This window comes from Aedes albopictus, chromosome 1, assembly GCF_035046485.1.
Source record: "Aedes albopictus strain Foshan chromosome 1, AalbF5, whole genome shotgun sequence".
NCBI lineage: Eukaryota > Metazoa > Arthropoda > Insecta > Diptera > Culicidae > Aedes > Aedes albopictus.
Window position 1 is genome coordinate 230,613,230 of NC_085136.1, and position 18,885 is coordinate 230,632,114.

The following is an 18,885-nucleotide window of genomic DNA, read 5'->3' on the forward strand; positions in this document are numbered from 1 at the left end:
GTGCATGTGCAGGCATGGAATCTCCTAGCAAACGAAAATAGGACAGGATATTTTCACAGCAGTGTATACATCCATATCGAGTAGTGTGGGTCATCAGAACCGTTTTCTCAGATCAAAGCTTTTTTGGTTCCGTTTCGGGTTCTGAGTATCTGTGCAAAATATGAGCATGATCGGTTGCGTCTACACTTTGCGCATTGCAATCGAAATTTGTATGGGATTTTGTATGGAAAAACATATTTTTTTTGCATTTTTGTCATAAGTTGAAAAAGTTTGCCTGAAACTTTTTACCCGATACTATAAAATGATAGCCAAAGATGTTCTGAAAAACTTTGTTGAAGACCGCAAAGTGATCCGATGCTTGTGAAAATAGTTATAACCAACGAACCGCATGCATGTGTTTGTGTTTTAACATGTAAAGGAATAACAATAGCAACAAAATCATGCTGTTTCGCCAAGTAATGCCAACGCTATAACTTTTTTCATAAGCATCAGATTACTTCGCGGTCTTCGACAAAGTTTTTCAGGACACCCTTGGCTATGTTTTCACTGCATCGGTTACATGGTTTTAGAAAAATTTGAGCTCGTTATGAGAGAAATGCGAAAAAGTGTGTTTTCCCATGCAAACCCCCATACAAACTTCAAATGCGATGCGCAAAACGTAGACATAACCGATCGTGCCCAAATTTTGCACACTCATTTGGGCCCTGAAATGGAATCAAAAAAGCTTTGATCTGATGGGAAACCATTGAATTTTCCTTTTTTCGATATAAACGATGACCCACTCTAATATCGAGTTATAAGCGGGGTATGTTTCAACGAGCTTATTGGTCGCGGCTGATCTAGGCGAAGAGCGAGGTGTGGTCCGAGTCGTTGAAAGAGTGTCTTCAGACCAGCATGGTGTAGAGGACCATTCCGAGGGATGGTGTTCGGTTTCAGGATTTCCGCCGACGCGCACGCAGGACAGTCCCGTTTATCCTGCAGGAGGTCACTGTTGGCGTACACGAACTTCCGCAGCTTGATAACACGAAGTACGATGCCGTGCTCGTGACACGTTTTCACCACTTCGCACATATGACAGAACAGCCGGCGAGCTTTCGGCTCTCGGAGCCGCTTCCTGATGCGGGCATGCTTGTGGAGATCACCCTGTGACGGTGCAAAAAATAGCCATGTTTTTTTTTCCTGAATCACTTTGTGCAGATATTTAGTTAACGTATGGGTGGCTATCCAGTCAGTAGATTCGAGCAAGGGTTGTTGGCAATCTTGCAAACCAGTTCTTTTTGGGTTTTGATATCGAGGCAGCGATACAGCGAATTACTTTCGACGCTGCCGTGCAGCAGGGAGCGCTCCGTCAGGACGGCAGCATTCAACAGCGGCGTCACATTGGTCGAGATGTTTGGCCGCTTCGATCTCCACTCTGTTGTTGCATATCATGTTGCTGCTGCGCCGCTGTTGGTGATGATGATGATTCTGATAACACTGTTAATGGTAAAAGCACTTTTCTAGGCGGTGGACGTGTGGACGTGGCACCGAGCAGCTACAGCCGCGACCACGATGGTTAACGCGACCGTACCGGAGTGGTTCACAAATGTTACGGTCCCGGGGATTGTCGTGGTACCGCTCGCTGATACCGTTACCAGATTGTTCGCAAAGAATCGGGCCGAAGTCGACACCGTTAGAGACCGTGGCGGCCGTTGCTTTATTCAACGTATCTATCGCGTTTGGAGGATTTCGTCTATTCCCCAATGATAACTGAAGCGTGTTTAAAATCCTACAATATGTACACTAAAATAAGTGGATTTTCTTCCGAAGAGCTCACCTAACCTATCAGCTCAACAAATCTACCTGAACGCTTCTCAAACTAGGTTCTCAACTCTTCGAATGAACCATCCTGGTGCTTATTTTCACGATATTGTGTCGGATGTCACACACTTTGTTAGCACATGAACTTTTCTGTTGCAGCTGCGGCGAGCTTACGAATCCTTATTTTCCATTTAAAGTGGAAACTTGATTCACTGACTGACACGATTCACTGAATTACACCACCACGCGTCATTCTTTTTATCGCACAAACAAAGAGCACTATCTTCGAATCGTCGTGACAATATCGTTTCAGTCGTTTTAGATAGCCGCTATAATCACTATGATATTCTATCTATCACTACTCCGTCTCTAACAATATCTACCCCAAAAACTAATGAGTTTCACCAATACACATGCCAATACAGTACAGTGCTTTTGTCGCGTCTCCCATCTTTCTTTTGATTACATTTTTTGCACTATCTGCACTGAATTGCTCGGGGACCCACACCAGCATCACTACTTCACCAATATCGATACTTTTTATCGAAATTTTCACCAAACCTTCAGCTTGATCGAAAGATTTTTCAAAAATACATCGGAAAAACCATGAGTTTGACGAAAATTCCGACAAAAAGTAGCGATGCTCCGATGAGTTGACCGTGTATACATCCAACGATTTGGTCTTGTTGACGTTGATGGTTAGACCTGCCGCAGAGGAGCGATTGGCAAGATCCTTGAGCTTGCTCTGCATATCAGAGCGCCGTTAAGCTAGGAGAGCAACGTCATCAGTTAGTTCAAGTCATTTAGGTGCTCCACGGTAATGGGTTGCCACTGGAATCCACAATTTGGTTCACGGTCAATCGCACCTACCAGGATATCGTTGATTACGATGAGGAACAGTAGCGGTGATAGTATACATCCTCGCCTCACTCCAGCAACGACCCGGATGGGATCGGACAAAACACCGTTGTGCAGTACTCTGCGCAAGAGTTGCGGCAATCTTCTCCTGTATCCGGTTAAGGATCACTTTGCAGAGGACTTTGAGAACGATACACAGTAACATGATACCCCGCCAATTATCGAAGTCAGTCACCCTTTTTGGGTACCTTTACTAAGACGCCCTGCATCAAGTCAGCCAGAAATGTCTTGGTTTCCCATATGTTGCGGAATAATTAATGCAGTAGTTGTGCGGATACTACGGGGTCAGCTTTGAGCATCTCAGCAGATATGCAATCGACCCCTGGGGTCCTGTTCGAATTCATGCTACGGATGGCTGTTTCTATCTCCTGCACTGATGGAGCTTCAGTGTTGACACGGGTAATGCGTCGAACCCTTGGCGAATCATGCTGAGGTGTTGATAGCGTGGCCGACACTTGAAATAGGTTTCCAAAGTGTTCAAACCAGTGTTTCAGCTGGTCAGCCGGGTCGGTCAGTAACTGTCCAGACGTGTCTTTAACGGGCTTCGTAGTATTCATCTTGGTCCCTTCGTCGGCAAGGGAGTCCGCCCACGCTCTTTTGTCCCGTCTACATGAGCGTTTCAATTCCTTCTCGAGAGCCGAATAGTGCTGACGGGCTACGGCTACGGCTCCTCGTGTTTTCGCTCGCTCTATCGCGGCTTTAGCGTTCCTTTGCACCTCTATCTTCCTCCAGGTATCATCTGTGATCCATTGTTTTCTTCGGGTGCGTAGCTCACCTAAATTATTCTCCCAGGTGGCGATGAAGTTTTTGATGGCGCTCCATTGATCTTCTACGCTTTCACCTTCTGGAATATTCGCAGCACGGTTCTCTAGTTCCTCGACTAGGGACCTTTTCACCGCAGCGTCTTCCAGTCGGCGTGTGTTGAACCGGCGTCCGATTTTTTCCTCCTGTCGATAAATCCTAGCAATGCGCAGTCGGATCTCACCGATGGTGAGATGATGGTCGGACGCAATGTCGGCACTACGTTTGTTCCGCACATCAAGAAGGCTCCGTCCATTTTCGGCTGATGTAGATGTGGTCGATTAAGGGCCCATATAGCCGAGGCGGTAAACGCACGGGTATTCAGCATGACCATAATGAGGGTGACGGGTTCGATTCCCGGTCAGCCCAGGATCTTTTCGTAAAGGAAATTTCCTTGACTTCCTTGGGCATAGAGTATCTTCGTGCCTGCCACACGATATACACATGCAAAATGGTCATTGGCAGAGGAAGCTCTCAGTTAAAAACTGTGGAAGTGCTCATTGAACACTAAGCTGAGAAGCAGGCTTTGTCCCAGTGAGGACGTTACGCCAAGAAGAGGAGAGAGGAGATGTGGTCGATTTGATTTTCCGTGACGCCATCACGGGAAACCCGTGTCGCTTTGTGCACTGGTCGATGAGGAAAGAGCGATCCCTCAATCATCATGTCATTGTTGCCACAAAACTCTGCAAACAGCTCTCCGTTTTCGCTCATTTCTCCGAGACCATGGCGTTCCATGACGTGCCCATAGTCCGAGTTGTCGGAACCATTCTTCGCATTGAAGTCGCCCATGTCCACGACAGAATTCAGTTGACTGTAAAAGTTCTCATTATCTTGCAATTCGGCAGCATCGGTTGGCGCGTAATATTGGATCTTGGTATGGTTTCAAACCCGTGTTCTGAATCTGGCTACAATTATCCTCTCATTATTAGGTTCCCACTTCATGAGCGCAGCGTGGGCGTAAGCGCTGAGCAGGAAACCAACTCCACGGTGGCGAGGAGCGTGTTCACCTCGTAGGCCAAGGTATATCAGAATTAGACCCGACGCCAATCTGTGTTCTCTAAAGTTCGGCCAACAGACGTCGCTCAGTCCTAGGATCTCAAGCTTCATACGGCATGCCTCATTGGCTAGTTGTGCCAGTTTACCCTGCTGGGCTAAAATTAATACATTCCAAATTCCAATGCTGCTCTCTCTGAAGCAATACCTTCTTGGTGGTTCCGGAGAGACGTAGGGTTTGGCGACCATAGGAATGGTTTAGTGGGTACGAGGAGAGAGTAGTCCTGGATTTTACTTTTGTTGTAGAAGACGGCCTGTCAGACCTACACTACCCTAACCTTCTGTTAGGGTGTCTGTTAAGCAGATTACCCCCCTATGGTTTAGAAGGAAAAAAAAAATCCAATGCTTGTCCGTTGTTTCGCGCTAAAAATCGTTGCCGTTGAATCAGTTCGTAATCTTTCATTTTCGGTTTATGTAACGGTTATTTGGGTTTCGGAAACAGTAGGTTGTTGGCCTAAAGTCCCCTATCTACCGTGGTGGGGCTGCCACCTTATGTATAGCTTCCGGTGAAGGAGCATTTCATACTCAGCCGCTGAATGCCAAAACAGACGCTGTTTGAGCCTTGGTGATCAGACACTCGAGACATACCTCCTCAATCTAGATAAAGTCAGGAGGACAACAAAGCAGGCTGCACTACCAGCTAAGCACTTAACTCTTACCTGGCGCCGCTGGCGGTCTTTGTCAACACTTGACTCGTGGAAGCATGAGGTAGGAACGTGTGAGGGCCCAAGCTATGTTGGACAATCTCACTTTCGACTCCCCGTTTTGCAGCTTACTTTTAGATTTTTTTCGCCTTACGATTGAAGCAAGATGTGAGAGTGGAAGCACAGGCATAAGGTTATCTTCTGAGCGCCCATTAAAACACCACCACCGACGGAGATTGATGCTTGAGCCAAGCTATTTAGCACTGTAGTTAGAGGAAATGCCAATGCAGAACTCGTAGCTTCCGAGAAGGTAAGCCCAGTACCCTGGGTTAGTAGGTTGGTGTCAGGCCCTGCGAGCCAGCCGTAAAAAAGACTAGCACCGGAAAATCAACAAGAGAAGAATGCGAACCGATACCAATGGCGACGACCACAGCGACGAAAAGGGTCTTGCGATTGGAAGCTCGGTACGTGGAACTGGAGATCTCTCAACTTCATCGGGAGCACTCGCATACTCGCCGATATACATACTGAAGGACCGCGGGTTCGGAATCGTAGCGCTGCAGGAGGTGTGTGGGACAGGATCTATGGTGCGAACGTTTAGAGGTAATCATACCAGAGTTGCGGCAACACACGTGAGCTGGGAACAGCTTTTATAGTGATGGGCGACATGGAGAGGCGCGTGATCGGTTGGTGGCCGATCGACGAAAGAATGTGCAGGTTGAGGATCAAAAGCCAATTCTTCAACATCAGCATAATAAACGTGCACAGTCCTCACTTCGGAAGCACTGATGATGACAAAGACGCATTTTACGCGCAGCCCGAACGCGAGTACGACCGCTACCCAAACCACGACGTCAAGATCATCATAGGAGACCTAAACGATCAGGTAGGTCAGGAGGAGGAATTCAGACCGACGCACAGTGATGCGGCTCCGTACAAAAGGTGGCAAAAAGTCTTAACATGCATAATATTCGTTCAAAGCTTATAAAAACTTTATTATTTATTAGAATAAGTTAACTAGAAGTCATGTTGACTTCCTATGGGCCACATTGGCCACTTTCAGGACCGTTCCGGAATCCTGGTTCCCCTGGGGAAGTGGACAATTTGGGAATGTTTTTTACCCTCCAACGTCCAAAAGGGAACCAATGGAGATAACAGATTTTTTTTGAGTGAGAAGCGAATAGTACAATAGAAATGTTCATTTCGCCGAACCGGTTTATTTTACCGATTTATTTTTGAACCGGTAACAAATATTTTATAATTCCGATTAGAAATCGTTAATGTATTTTCATGGGAAATTAAACATGAATAAAATGTATTATTTTGCGAACCGGTTTGCTCAACCGGTTCACTTTTGAACCGGTAAAATCAAGGATTTCGTTCAACTGGTATTATGGCTATGTTCTATACATTATGATGATAAACAAGTGGAGAATGCATTATTTGTTGAACCATTTTGTCTAACCGATCTATTTTTAACCGGTTAAATAATTACAGTATATCTCTTGAGGATAGTTGTTTTATAATTACTTCTTATAGCTAACCTTCCACAAAAAATAAAATAAGTGAATTGGAAAACCGGTTCATTTTCGAACCGGTAAAAACAAGAAATTCATCCCACTAGTAAATGGATGCCCATTCGACAAAAAAAAGATAATTTTGAGACCCGGTTAATCAAAAACAATAATTTATAAACCGGTTAATTAATTTTGCTGTCCAGCTTGATAATTGTTATTTTTTTTTATGAACGATTAAACATAGGACCTAAATAAGTGATAAGGAAAGCCGGTTCACTTATCCGATAAACTTTTGAAAAGAATAAAAAAGTTCCGCCTGTGCAGTGTCAGTGTAAAAAACATTATTATTTTTAAAGAATGACAGATCAACGAAACTAAATAATTTTGCAAACTGGCTAAAACCAACTTAGTTATGAATCGGTTAAAATGAATTATTGTTCAGTTTGAAAAACGTTGAAGTTCTCCTATATGAAGTTCTCCTAAATGATCAGAAGAACCAGTTCGTTTGACCGTTACACTTTTGAGCCAAGTAAAACAATTTCGTACCAGTACTTAGTTATGTATTTATTTATATTTTCCATAAATTTCTAATATTCATGAACACAAAAAAATGTTGAATCAATACTTAAAAAATATTGTAAAGAAATATTTATGAACAGCTACCGGTAAAATAAGCCAGAGCATAGAGTTATTGGTTAATGCTTGTGGGAGTGGTGAAAATTAGGATCTATCTGAATTAGGCAAAATATCCGATAGAAAAACAAAAGCATGTAATTACTCACACAGGATAAGAAAAGTTTACCAGAAGTGTGTAATGCAAACAATTACAAAACCTGACATATTTAACATGGATTTATGAGTTCAAGTATTTTTTTTTATTTCATTTTAGATACGTGGGTTCACTATTTCGATAAAACAACTTCCTTCTATTTATTGGCGTAACGTCCCAGCTTCAACAAAATCTGCTCATCAGCTTCAATTAAAGTTCTTTAAAGACTTCCGTAATTATTTACTGAAAATTGTCTATGCCAATTAACCTTTTTTGGCGTTTGACACATTCCACGCGTTACGTTTTGCGTGAATATCAAACTTTTGCTGGTTGATAACCAACTTATCAAAAGATCGGATTTGAATATTAGGGTCATTTCATGCTTTCTAATTAAAATTGGTCCTTTTTACTTCGAGAAAATCAAGAAACAGGGCCCAAAGGAACACCATCGCAATTGAAATTTCAAATACGAAAATATTCTGGAACGGTCATAAATCGAACACAGACTACAATAACTAAAATACTTTTCACACATAAAAATGTTAACATTCTACAAAAAACATCGGCTCTGTTATGCGTAGCTGAGCCGATACAAATGAATAGGAACTTCTTCAATGTAGAATTTGAGAAAATGTTGGAAATAAATTAGATATAAAGATGTTTTCCCATTGACCTCTCGTCTATGTATGAGTTGCTTGCATGGCTCCGTAAAGCTTCATGACGTCTGAGCCTTGAAAATAAAAAGTGGAATGATAAAAGATAAGAAATGAAAGCAATACAATCGTAACAATTTGAAGATATACATGCATCTCCTTTTATTCTCAAAATAAGTAAAGCAATACGCTAACTATAAGCAGGAGGTCAAATGTCATTCAACATAAGGGCTTTCTAGTTGTTTCATTGCCGAAAAACATATGTTGCGCAAGTTTGCGCAAAATAACCCCTAGGTTTTCTGAAAGCTGACAAAAAAATCTTCAAAATGAATATAGCGTCAAATGTGTACAAATGTGTGCTCATACTTGAAGGAAGTTTGTTTTTGTTTTTCCATACATTTTATATGGGAGCTTAAATTTTAAGTATGATTTACACCCACTTTAAAGCTCTGGAAAAAAATCAATTTTCGTTCAATCAGCACCAAATTTTGAAAATAGACTATTCAAATGTCGAGAAAAAATGAAAAAATACATTTGAATCAAAATACGTAAGTTGATTTTTCGATTTTTTTTCCGCCCTCGCATCACTGTGCGACGATTGGAAAGTTCAGCGCCCACCAGCCGACGAACAAAAATGGCCTACGCCTCACCAATTTCGCCGCCTCCAAAAACATGGTCAATCGTAGCACCTTCTTCCAACACATCCTCCCACATCGTTACACCTGGAGAACATCACAACAAACGGAATCGCAAATCAACCACGTTCTGATTGATGGACGGCACTTCTCCGACATTGTCGACGTCAGGACCTATCGTGGCGCCAATATCGACTCTGATCACTACCTGGTGATGGTCAAACTGCGCCCAAAGCTCTCCGTTATTAACAATGTACAACAGCGGCGGCAGCCCCGGTACGATCTAAAAGGAAGGAAGCAACCGGATGTCGCCACCGCATACGCGCAGAATCTCGAGGTAGGAGTCGATGTAGACCCTCTAGAGGACTGCTGGAGTACAGTCAAAATAGCCATCAACAACGCAGCCGAGAGCGCTATCGGGTACGTAGAACGGAGTCGACGAAACGATTGGTTCGTGTTTGACGAAGTGTAATCGCCTACACTGATCACCGCCTGCTGCTCCGACTTCCGGTTGTTCACAATCGTCACCTCAGTCTTGTGATGTGCAAACTCCAGTTACCTGGACCTCATCCACGTTTCAACAACCTTAATCTAGTGGTCGGTAGTCAACTTCACCTCCTCGATCGATTCACCGAAGACTTCGAGCGTAATGTCGTCAGCAAATCCGACAATCTTCACTCCCACTGGGTACTCTAACCTCAACACCTCGTCGTACATGGCATATTCCATAAAACCGGACCCAGGATGGAAACTTGCGGGACTCCTGAGGTTATGTGATAGCTCTTCCGACCTATCTCTGTGTCGTAAATTAGTACTCGATTCTTGTACAGGTACCCTTAAAACGACAGCTTTAAGGCCATTTTATTTTTGTGGAAAAGTGCACGTCCATGAAAGCAAATTTTAGTTTAGGTAAGATTTATTCGTTACTTGAGGTGTTTTCTGGGGACTTGTTAGTCCTGTTCACCGCTACGTTTCTGGGAAGCATTGTGGCTCTCGGGTAACATATCTCGTTTTGGTTTGTTTTGAGTTTAGGTAGAGTTATCTTTATCGTAGTGTTGAGTATATGGCCTTAACCCTATTGTTTATGAAGTTTATGAAGCATAGGAGAGCTGAATTTATCGTGAATCGGTGAACGATTCACGAAAAATTCTTGCTCAAACGTTGGATTGTGTTACTTAAATATTTGTTACATAGCTAAGACAGAATTATTGTTAAATGTGTTAGGTATTAGTTTTATATTCGTGCGTTCTTTGTGTTTCATGTTGTAGTTCAACTTGTAAATATTCCCTGAGTTTTAATACACATTTACAGGGTTCTGACAGTATAGAGGCTCATGAAATGCAATCCTATGTGGATTGCCAACTTTCAGGCCGTTTCGGGCAGCGGTCAAGTACTAGAGATGTAAACCTTTCCCTGCCACGAACTTCAAGTTATATAGCTCAAGTATCGAAACCCGAAACGGGATGCTCGATAAGGATTGGTTTTCCTAGGCAAAAATAAGCAATTAAAGCAGTAACAGATGCTGCGAACTAAAAGGCAAACTCCCAACTAAAATACAATTCCAGGATGACTGATGGACCCAAACCAATAGATGAAACTTCGTCATCCTAATCGGAAGGTGTTATCCATCTGGATGACAGGGCACATGTATGTATGTGTTGTGTCGCGTTGTGTCCATTTGTGATGTTTCTAATTCGAACATTTCCAAGGTTCTAAATGTCCTTGATATGCCATTGCTTTGTAATATTTTGTTTTTGTTACACCTTCCGTGCTTTCTGGGAACCCTGGCTGGAGTCCGACTTACGGAGTAATTATTCGCCTGGCTTTTCGGGCACCGCCAGACAGCTGCCTCGCTCGCTTCTGCGAGTGCTTGTCCCATTTGTCGCGAGCAGTCGCATCCACTTTGCTCGGACTACCTGCGAAGGAGAAGACCTCCGTTTGAGTAAACTTTGGGGCACTTCCTCCTTCACAGGAGTCGAAGCAAGGCCGTTTTCAGGTCCCTGCTTATGTTCGACTTAGTGGACGCTGCTGCTGCTCAGCCACCTCTATTGTGGACCGTCCTTTGGATTCTTGGTTGACGGCCCTCAACAACCACGCTCCGTCCATAACCTTCACCGGTTGGCTTGCCGGGAAGTGGACTGTAGCACCCAGTGAGGTGTTCTCACCTTTCGCTTTTTATTGTCTTTGGACATGCTGGTGTAGGTGGTTTTTCGGCACATATTTATGGTTATTCCATTTTGTAAATATTTGTTATATTCCATGCAAGTATTCTGTTTCTGTAGGTAACTAACGGTCCAACGCACTACACCTACTTCATGCGAAAAATGCTGTTTACTGCAAGGTTCGCTTTGCGCTGCCGAGTCATCCGACTCGCTTCCCAGCACCACTGTCACCGGGCGTTTGGGCGGTGCTGGGGAGACCCCCGAGGGGCCCGCAACACCTTTCTCCGGTTCGACCAGTGTCCCTCGCCGTAGTGGGAGGTAATCCTTGTTCGCCTGCCCATAACAGAAGCGCTTTCTGCAAAGTATGGGCCGTGGTGCGAAGGGTTGTGTGGCCACCTTGAGTGGACCCACTTTCACCATCTTTGGCGGTTTTGCGGGGAAGCCCAGGATGAAGGATGAGCCAAAAATCAGGAAAGATGTTTCGCTCAAAATACTAACATTTATCAAAGTGATTATTAAAAAGTGAATAGTAAATGTTAATTATAACTTGCGTTGACCATCCGATGCAGAAAAAAGTCACATTTAGTTAATTTTCCATTAAGAAAACGTGATGTGAATTTTATAGTTAGGCGTAGTGTACAATATCGTTGTTTTAAAATGCGTACATAATAGAATAACACTGAATATGTAATGAATTGCTGTTTTCGCGGTATACACTGAGCTGTTTGTATGCTATTTTGCATGAAAATATAGTTTATTCGAGCTGTAGTACAAATAATTCATTGTGGGGGTTACTTTGGGCCAAGTAAAAGCAATGTATTCAGTATGAGAACTTTACAAATGTGAATTAAAATAACGGAGAATATTTACATGACTTTATGTATGACGGTGTTATATTCTGGAAATAAATGTAAAATTCATGCGAAATTAAATTGCACGCATATCATTTTGAGGCAGTTCATAAACTACACGGAAAAATCCATGACCAAGATCATGAATATGACTCATATAGTTTCCCGATATATTTTATGGTTTCATGATTATAATTTATGATTTTATGATTGATTTCCTCATAACGCTATGTACTCGTTATTGTTTTGGTTTTCGACGAGCAAAAATGGAAAATATAATCATGAAGCTATGATAAAATAAGCTGGGATCATGAGAAGCATTCATGAAGCCAGGAATATTTTTCATAAACCTGGATGCAGATCCTGATGCGTTACCACCAGATTCATAAAAGTATGGTTTGGAGAGGTAGAACCATGCATAGAATTCATGGAATCAAAAATTACTTTTATGATTCCGTCATCGTCGGACCCCTATCCACGAGTCTTGCTGGGGAACCAGTTCGGATGTGTTGTAGTAAATGGTTTTTATGTAGAGTGGTACGTTTGTAATATAGTTGAGAGTGAAATTCATGGAAAATTCTTCAATTGTTGCCTGGAGTGTGTTACGTTTGTAAATTGTTTGTAAATTGTTGTAAACATTTTGTTTATTTTGTATGTTATACTAAGGTTTGTACATCTCTCCCTGAAATTTAATGTGCATTTGTAGCGCTTCAAACATTTCAGGAGCGATCCAGTACAAAACACGCAAGCCGTCCCCTAACACGGACATCAAATTGTGACGGTCTTGAATTGTTGCCCAAATCAGGATGCCCCCTTAGGATTAGAAGCTCTTAGAAGGCTATCCGCCAGAAGAAATACGATTGAATACGATACAGGGTTGACTGATGGACCAAGAACAATAATGATATCTCGTCATCCTAGATGACGAGGAAACCAGGTGTTTTCCCAAACAGTTTCCGCACTTTGGTTGTCCCGGACAGCGCCCGTCGTGTTCCCTTGCACATTTTGGGCAGGCCCGCTTGTTTACGCATTCCTCCCCCGTATGTCCATAGCAGAAACACTGTCTGCACAGGATCGGCCTCGGGATGTAGTGGTGCGTGGGTACTTTAAGCGGGCCTACTTTAACAGACTGGCGGCTTGGATGTGAAGCTGAGGATGAACGTGCCAGTGTCACCGCCACGGCTCTACTCCGGTCACCCCCTGCTCCGTCATCTATGTCTTTATCCTTACCGGGTCCAGCCCGGCGATTTGATGACACATCTGTTCGCGTTCTTGTTCCGATGAGGCTGTGCCAGGATCGGGACGCCGTTGACCTCGTCAACTTCCATTAACGCCTCGACCTCCTCATCATTATTTGCCTTCCCAATTCGAGACGGATCCCGGAAAATCGGTCGGGCGATGCCGATGTCCCTCATGAACGTCAAAGACGCTCAGCTTCGATCCGCTCATGGACTCCCAGACTACCTCCATGTTTCGTCTATTTGGCTGTTATGCTTGACTTTTTCAATTTGTCATGTATAAGTATCTTTTAGGTACTCTTATGTTTGTATGTACCCAATGGCTACTATTTGTACCCATCCTGGGTATGGACTTTGTGGGTATACTAGTTTGTTCATACCTGGTGGGTACCTACGTACCCGAGAGCTATGTTTGGTACCCACGCGGGGTACCCACTTTTGGTGCCTACCCCTACGGGTACTGACTTTATGGGTATATAGGTTTGTTCATACCTGTTGGGCATTTTCGTATCCGAGAGTACTAGGTACTCTTGTGTCTGAATGTACCCAACGGGTACGTTCGTTGCAGAGATGACGTTGTATCCCTTGAATGTTATGAGGGTTTATTTCCGTGGATGATGTTGTCACTGGCTAATGCGGTCATGAACATATTCCATTCATGTGCTGATGTTTGGTGCTTATGTTGTTTGATTAGTTTGTTTGACCATTGTGTTAGGCGCAAGCGCGCGCACCTTAGTCTGATTTGCTCAGACTGTTAGCGTTCGAGGCATTGCTGCCCCCCCCCTCTCCGTTTGCATGTTTTGATACAAACACCCCACCGGGAACCGCGGGGAGATGGAGATAGGAGTTGTCGGGAGGATTTCCTGGTGACCTTATGCCAGACTTTCCCGGCCTGCGGAATTAAGCGATTTCCCTACCCTTTCCGGCAAGGATACGCATTGCTGCGCACATTGTAGCAGTCCAGGACAACTTGGACATGTAGTCGCTTAATCTTATTTTGCTGAACACAAATTGTTCTATTAAGCAGAAGTCAACCACGATATCAACCAGCGTGACAAGGGGAGGGAGGGGGGCTGCAATTGCAGTTTTTGGCGTTACGTAAGTTATGCACAATGCCCAATGCTATTAAATGTTTAAATTAACATTTGTCAAGTTCTTCACCAGAATTCTTTGCTTTTATGTGGCCCAAAATGGTTCATTTGTACAAGAGCACGAATAAATAAAGCTCAGCAAGAACTCATATTACTTTTCAAAACAATTGCTCGTATTGAGCATGTGATGTATTACTCTTAAAATAGCAATTCATCACATGTCGAATGTTCAATTGTTTACTACAGTACATTTTAACGGCTTTGTATTGTACAAATAACGGTTAAATGCACATCACTTTTTCTCAATAAAAACCCAGATTAATCCACCTAGTGGTGATAGTGATAGTGATGATGATAGATATTCTCGACGAATATGTACTCATGAACTTTTCGTCGACGTTAGCCAAAATGTTTCTGAATCTTGAAAACACTTCATATAGAAAAGCAACAATTTTAACAAAGCCATCATCGATTTTCGAAACATATTGATACATATTCCGATGTTATGTTCAACAGCAAAACCGAGCTGAAAAATATCAGACCTCCCAGTTGACTGATTGACCACCTCAACCCTAGTCGTGTATTGGGGTCATTATGAACCCATTCCATCCACTACGGCAGCGGGGTGAGCGTCAGCTAATGCATAAAGAAGATTAACTTTATTCACAATCACAGATCAGTTTATGATCTTCGCCAATGTTTATTTCAGCACACTTTAGACTATATTTTATTATCATTGGTAACATGATTCATGTAAAATTTGACCTTCCTACGAGAAAAATGCAGAAAATGTAAATTTTCCATTCAAATTTCAATCGCAATGAGTAGAGTGAGAGCTCAACCAGCCGCACCCAAATTGTGAGCAGTGATTTTAAAAGCATAAGGTGATTGAAGATTGAAAAACTGTATAAAGTGTTGATGCGATTGAATTATACTTTTTCCATAGAACGTTGATCCATCCTACTATACATTTACACCGTAGGAATCTGAAATGGTGTGATTTGAAGAGATCGCTTTGGTGGTCACGATTTTGTTCTCTTGCATATATGAAGACTTTGACCATTTCTTCACTTATAATCTTACCCAACGTTTACATGCTATCAAAAAAGCCACACTTTGATTTATCGCTTTGCCATTTATTCTGTTCACCTTTATAATTCCGCTATTTATTTATTTATTATTAATACATCAACAGACTTATTGTCCCAATGATGGTTTGTACTTAAAAATAACAACAAAGCTCGGTCAAATAACAGTAAAAAATAATACGTACAACAGAACAAAACAACTACAATACAATTCATTACACTATTCTGGAGGTGAGTTCTTCAATAAAATTACGGCGGATGGTTGCCTGGGAAGATGGAAGTCAAAACCTGACGCTAAATACTCTGTTAAAACAACGTTGCAGGCCAATCATTGCACTGTTGATGTGCAGCTTACATGGGTTTTGTTAAATTATACGTTTGACCACTTCCGGCGGGACACCTGGAACCGATTCCAGTTGTCTCAAATATGGTCTGAGACTATGTTTTTGTCAACTGTTCATCGGGTTACCTAAAAGGCCGAAAATTAATGTGAGCTGAGGCTATTTTCTTGCTAACCGTTCGGCAAATTTTTGAAAAAACCGCGATTTTATGTATCGCATGCATGATTTTGGTTCACTTCTATTAAATCACTTCTGATGGAACACCCGCAACCGATTCCGAAATATTATTACAAGTTGTAGATGTGTACTGAGACTATTTTCTTATTGACCGTTCATCAGATTATCAAAAACGCCGCTATGATTTAGTTGCCTTCTATATTTCACCACTTCCGACGCGTTACTCGTTTTGCCACCAGTTCTGGAACACCACCGGTTCTCCCAAATATGGTCTGAGATTTTTTGTTGATTGATCGTTAATCTTGTTACTGAATAAGTCATTGATATGTCGCTTGTATAGGTTCTCTTTTACATTTGACCATTTCTGGCGGGACACCCATAATCGGTTCCGTAACACACTGATATGACTTGCGTCTATTTTCTTGCAACTGTTCATCATGTTACCTAAAAAGCCGCGATTTGAGCTATCGCATGCATGGGTTTGGTGTCACTTCCGGCCCGGAAACGGTCGCGGAACACTACCGATAGTCTCTTAAATAGTCTGAGTCTATTTGCTTGCTAAAGTTTATAAGGTCATCAAAAACCCATGGCTCAATTGGTTCAATTTTATATTTAGCCGCTTTCGGAGGGGAACCCGGAATTAGTTTCGGCACTACTGACAGTCCATAATATGGTCTTAGCCTACTTCCTCAATAACCGGTCATCAAGTTGTCGAAAAAGCCGTGATTTGATGTACCGCATGCAAAAGTTTTGTCAACTTTTATATACGGTCACTTCCGGCGGAACATCCGGAGCCGGTTCCGGAACACAACCGGTTCAGATATGGTCTGAGACTGTTTTCTTGCTAACTGATCATCAGGTTATCCAAAATGCCGCAGTTTGATGTGTCGCATGTATGTGTTTGTTACATTTTTATGTATGGCCCCTTTCAAGGGTACTGGTCCGGAACACGTAAATGGCCATAACTCCGGACCGATCCGAACCATTTTCAATAGGAAACAATGAGACCAGATTCCGCGTCGAATGAACCGTCGGTCATTAAAATCGGTTGAGGTTTACTGCCAAAAAGTGATGCGAGTTTTTTTTTGTACACACACAGACATCACCTCAATTCGTCGAGCTGAGTTGATTGTCGTTTTTGGAGTGAACATATAGCCTTTCCAGTACACTTAGTGTACGAGAAAAGCAAAAATTGAAAAATATGATTGTGTTTCTACACAAAATCAGGGAATGATAGGTTGAAAAATATAATTTGGACATGCAAGGCGATGTCTATATGTCTTGTTCCGGAGAGCTAATAAAAGTGGATGCTTCTCAATATCGATTATTGGATCAAATAGACCCTATTCTGATGACTTACGTTGAAAATACGCTTAACAATTAAGAATTTACTTCAAAATTATCGAAAATGTAAATTGTTTCACTAAAACCCCTCAAATGCACAGGTATGCAAGACGACATACACTTCACAGTTAAATACAATATTTACTTCAAAATCGTTTAATTAATAATTGTAAGAAATTTGAAAGCCTTATTGCAATGAAAAATGTTCAATGAAAAAAAAAATTAACAAAAACTGTAATAGTTATCAAAATAGATGCCTGTTAAGGCTCAAATGAGAATCGCATATTATCCAAAACTGAAAAAGCACTTTTCTCCAGAATGACGAAAAAGCGAACAAAGCCAGTGTGTCCGATTGTCATAATTGACTAAAATTTTAATAAATAATCGGACATTCTTATTATCTTTGATTTGTCGATCATTTTGAGAAAAAGTGCTTTTTTAGTTCTGGAACATTTGTCATTCTCATTTGAGCCTTAAGCGGAGACATTTGATTATTTGTAAGAAAATATTTGATAATTTATGCTACTTCCATGATTCAACAGTATTCATGGCTAAACATTGAGATAATTGCCCTGTCTAAATTATATATACCTGAGGGTGTCCAAATATATATTCGGTGTTCAAAATGCTATTCTAACAGGCGATTGGAAATTGTGATTTTCTTAGCTTAAAATGCTTTCGTTAAGGTTTTTGTCACCAGGAACGCAAAGTACTCATTGCATAATATTATGGGCCACTCAAAGAACAATCATTTCATAATATGAATCGTTTTTCATACAAATATAACGCTTTTTTTATATTCTCTTCATTGAAACTCCCTTTTATTGTTTTATATAAAAATTTGCTTGTAAAATTCACTTTAGGCGGTGAAAATTACTAAAATGTTTGTGAATAATGAAAACCACAATAATGGATCAAAATTGGCTGTGAAATAATTATGGGTCAATTTGTTGCCTATTATGGGTCACTCAAGAGGAATCGGCTCAACAATTATGTTTTGTCTATTTTTTTCAATGAATGATCACTTATTGTCGATAGATCAACTATAGTAGAATATAAAACTGGTCTCAAACCTCTTAACGAAGCGTGTTTTCACGATTTGGAATCAATTTTTCAAGATTGGGACAAAATCTCCAACACAACCACCGATAAACGCCTAAAAGTATGCAATGCCCATATACGCAGAACTCTCACAGGGTGTCTACTACCTGGAAAAACCTGGAAAACCGGGAATTCTCAGGGAATTTTATTTAACAGGGAAAAGCCTGAAATACTCAGGGAATATCTTAAATACTCAGGGAAATTTTACTCCGATAAAAATAATGTTACTGGTAGCTTATGGTTCCATGAAGACGTTTAAAATTCCTCTGAATGTTTAATCTCAAAACAACTTAAATCAAAAAGGAATCTGGACAATTGTGTTTTTAAGTTTTGTTAAATGTATTGATTTTTAAATTTTATACGAAAGAGCACCTGAGCCACTATGATTTTTTCAGATTTTTAGAACTTTATTTTGCTACCTAAAATCAATTTAAAAGAGATTTTTTAAATCACCTTTCGACATCTGGGCAACTGCTTGACAGCTGCGCCTAGTACAAAACTCGACGACGGGTGATTCGATACCGCCTACAGTAGAGGTCTTACAGGGTTTTACTCTGCTGAGAGAATTTCTTCATGAGATTTTACCGTAAGATGGGGCGTGTTTTTCTTGACACCACACCTTCTTGCATTTTTTCCAGGATTCCGACCGATTTATCCTAGATCTTTTCACGAGAATGATACATAATTTCTTCGGTATTGCTC

General features: G+C 41.7%; 1 pseudogene; it reads right to left on the reverse strand.

Annotated features, from left to right (window-relative positions):
- Positions 1-821: 821 nt before the first annotated feature.
- On the reverse strand, positions 822-13,218 carry LOC109430689 (tribbles homolog 2-like; annotated as a pseudogene).
- Between the last annotated feature and the right edge of the window lie 5,667 nt (positions 13,219-18,885).